The sequence below is a fragment of the Eptatretus burgeri genome, chromosome 13 (assembly GCF_056783735.1).
Source record: "Eptatretus burgeri isolate ZD-2024b chromosome 13, Ebu_testis_v1, whole genome shotgun sequence".
NCBI classification, from domain to species: Eukaryota; Metazoa; Chordata; class Myxini; order Myxiniformes; family Myxinidae; genus Eptatretus; species Eptatretus burgeri.
This window is the reverse complement of record NC_140973.1, coordinates 66342628-66346828: the sequence shown is the minus strand read 5'-3', so window position 1 is coordinate 66346828 and position 4201 is coordinate 66342628.

Sequence of the window (4201 nt, the reverse complement as noted above, 5' to 3'; positions counted from 1 at the left end):
CTCTCAAGGGACACTGGATACCATTGACCAGAGTCGCAGGGCCAGGCTGAATGGCAGAGCTGAGCTGTTCAGGGAGCTGAGGCGTAAAACTGTACGTGCACTGAGGGTGGACAAGGAGGCCTATGTGCGAGGAATCTGTGAGGGGGTAGAGCATCACCTATGGACAGGTGATTCTCGTCCCGCTTACAGGGGAATTCGCGCATTACGTTCATCCAAGCCCATCCCTCGGAGCACTGCAGTTCGAGCAGAGAGTGGTAGGCTCTTGACAGAGGAGTCTGAAGTGAAGGCCCGCTGGGCCGGTTACTTTGAGCGGTTGTACCAGGCTGATCCCCCAGCTGTCGAGTTGGACGTCAAGGGTGTTACAATCCCTGTTGCTGACCCTCGAATCAACTGTGGTCCACCATCGCTTGTGGAAACACGGGCTGCGGTGAACCAGTTGAAACGGGGCAAAGCTCCAGGGATCTGTGGCATCCATGCCGAACTTCTCAAGGCTGGTGGAAATGCTGCACTCGCGTCGTTGCATGCAGTTTTGTGCTCTGCCTGGAACACAGGCATCATCCCAACTGACTGGAAGAGGGGCCTTGTTGTCCCTCTCTGGAAAGGGAAGGGTGATCGCCAAGACTGCAACAACTACCGAGGGGTGACGCTGCTCTCAGTGCCGGGCAAGGTCTTTGCTCGGATAATTCTTGATAGGGTTCGCCACCATCTGCTTGAGCACCAGCGTCCAGAGCAGTCAGGCTTTACACCAAAGAGGTCAACGATTGACCGTATCCTTGCACTTCGTGTCCTCACCGAATGCAGACGAGAGTTTTGGCAGGGGCTGCTTGCAGTCTATGTTGATCTCTGTAAAGCGTTCGATTCAGTGAATCGGGATGTCCTCTGGAGGATTCTTGGTCTTCGTGGGGTGCCACCGAAACTGATCGATCTGATGTCTGAACTCTACTCTGGTACTGAGAGTGCTGTGAAGTGTGGTGGTACCGCCTCTGACTTATTTCCAGTTGTTACTGGAGTTCGTCAGGGATGTGTACTTGCCCCCACACTTTTCAGCACTTGTATGGACTGGATTTTTGGGAGGATGTCGGAGAGATCAAGTTGCGGTGCATCGTTTGGCAATGTCAAGATCTCGGACCTTGATTTTGCAGATGATGCAGTCATCTTTGCGGAGACTTTAGACATCCTCTTGGGGGCCCTCGAGGTGCTGAATGAGGAGTCGGAGCCGTTGGGATTACGGATTTCTTGGGTCAAAACAAAGATCCAGGCTTTCGGTGACATCTTGGATGCTGCTGTCCTGTCTGTGTCTGTTTGTGGTGAGGATGTTGAGGTCGTGGATAGATTCACTTACTTTGGCAGTGATATTCATGTCTCCGCAGGTTGTGAGCCGGAGGTCAATAGACGTCTGGGTCGGGCCTGGGGAGTCATGGATTCACTGGATCATGGGGTGTGGCGCTGCCGGTACCTGTGCGGGAGGACGAAAGTCCGAGTCTTCAGGTCCTTGGTACTTCCAGTCTTGCTCTATGGGTGCGAGACTTGGACTTTGACCAAGGATCTGAGACGGAGACTTAATTCCTTTGGTACCAGGTCTCTTCGGAGAATCCTTGGCTATCGCTGGTCGGATTTTGTGTCCAACGAGCGGTTGCTGAGAGAGACTCGGATGAGATTTGTTACCTGCATAGTCCGTGAGCGTCAGCTGCGGCTGTATGGACATGTGGCTCGTTTTCCTGACGCTGATCCTGCTCACCAGATTCTCTCAGCGAGGGAGTCTCATGAGTGGAGGAGGCCAGTGGGCCGACCACGTGCCTCATGGTTGCAGCAGGTTGACCATCATCTCAAGGAGATGGGGATGGGCCTGGCATCTGCCTGGGGGATGGCCAGACGGAGGCCCCTGGAGTACCGGCGGAAAGTGGACGCAGCGACGCGCTGTTCTGGCACATGCTCCCATACCTGACCTGACCTGATTGGCCATTTGAAAATCCAAATTTTGAAAAATTTGAAAAAAAAAAAACTTCAAAAAAGTTAAGATCACGAATCAATGTTGGATGCCGGCTGAGATTGGTGAATGTTTCAGAAACATCATCAAAGACGTTCCAAGTCTGCCATGCAGTTTTTTCCCCTTTACCGTGGAAGGCAGACACGACGTCACATCCAGTGAACGCATGGAAGTATGGGATCCCTCTCGCTTTTTCAGGCCCTATTGCAGAAACTACCTCATGGACTGGAATCCATCGTGCCTTGGCTCCTTGGCCAAAGGCAATCCACATGTTCTCAAGACCTAGTTCCTCTAAGGATGGCAGTACAGATATAGCTATGACTAGTACGTCCGTGTCATTAGCCTGAATGATAATGGACTTTCTTCCATCCGTCGTTGCATCCCTGGTGTGTACAAATATTCGAGTGTCAGCTTCTTCATGACAACATGGAGACACAGCATCCAGTGACTTCCTTGTGTTGCTAATGGCATCTTCTCCATTTGTGACAATGACTGTGCTTGTCGTCTGTGCTTCACACATCTTTTCTGCAAGGAAGTGAAACAGCTCAATCTTGTTGCTGTCATCTCGAAGAAAGCTTCTCCAGTTACTTGGGGTCTTACTGGTTCCTGTCACTCTTCTTCTGATTCCTTGCCCCCTTTTCGACCTTGCCTCGGACTTCAGACTTGACTTCTTGTACACATCAAACACTACGTCCACCCTCTCATACCTGGCACCATAGGATTCCACCTTTGGGATGATGTCTTCTTTAGCATAGTCATCAAATATCTTTGAAGTGCGTGGAGGTAGGGCATTGATAAGTGCTGAGCCATCAATGATGACTGCATCTCCCCTTGGTTCTCTGTCTGGGATGTTCACTTGTGCTTCAAGAATTTCAGCCAGCTGTGATTTCAAATTTTTTTGAAGTTTTTTTTTTTTCAAATTTTTCAAAATTTGGATTTTCAAATGGCCAACCAGGAAGATTTGATCAGAAAGCCCTGCAGAACAGAAATGCCAAATTTGATGCTTGTATCATAATTTGCACGATTTTTATACTATCTACTACACTATTGCAGATGGTATATGTCGTTTTTAGATCCTCGTGGAGAATCTCTAAGTCTTACTCACGTTGTTGTTCTTGTGGACTTTTTTGTTTCACAGCCAACAGTTTTCATGGAAACTTCCTGAAACTTGGCGTATATATGTAAAAACACCCTGCGCAGACAGTAACCATCTCCGATTTTGAAAATTCCACCGAGAAAAAAAAAGTTATGACGTCAAAATATCTCCGCTAATGGAAATCGCCTAAAAAATTATCTCTGAACTCGGCAAGCTTTTTAAATTCTGTTTGCGGGAATCGAACAGGGCATTAGCAGAGATGAATTACCGCACATATAATACATCACTATGACGTCATATCAAGGTTTATGACGTCATTCCTATTTTTTTGACATTTTTTGTTTCACAGCCCAGAGTTTTCATCGGATGTTCGTGAACCTTGCCATGTATATGCAGAAAGCCCACACGCAGGCAGTAACCATCTCCGATTTTGAAAATTCCTCCGAGAAAAAAAGTTGACGTCATAATATCACCGCTAATGGAAATCGCCTATACCATTATCTCCGAAACTAGGCAAACTGTTTGAATTTTGTTTGCGGGAATCAATCCGGGCATTATCACAGATAATTTATCACAAACCTGATACATCACAATGACGTCATATTCGTTTTTATGACTTCATCATTAAGAGGACGAGGATCTTAGCTCATTCGAGCTTGTTCTTTCTCTTTCCAGATTGTAAGTTCGCCTGGAGAGTAACCGTGAGTATCAAGAAAGACAAAGACAGTGTCTATCTGCATTCTACACCGACGTTAGATATCGTCAGCAGGCACTGGGACATTTTGGGTGTTACAGAACCCTTCGTCAGAGCAAAATAAAGCAAAAATTTGTTGGATGGATGTATAGATGGATGGATGGTACAGACCTCAAATCTTATCAACCACCCTCACAGGAACACGCACTCGAAGAACCTCGATATATTTTAAAACACGTGTGCACTAAACTCTGTCCACGTTATGATGGCCATGACGGTATAGTGAGCTTGAGTGTCTTTGTCATTTATTTTAATCTGACCATTTTTCACCTTACGAGTTATGAGAATTGTAGTAATCCCTAAGAATTCACTCAGCAGTGAATTGTTAGGGATTATAAACGCGATTACTTTTGTAAAAGGGGGT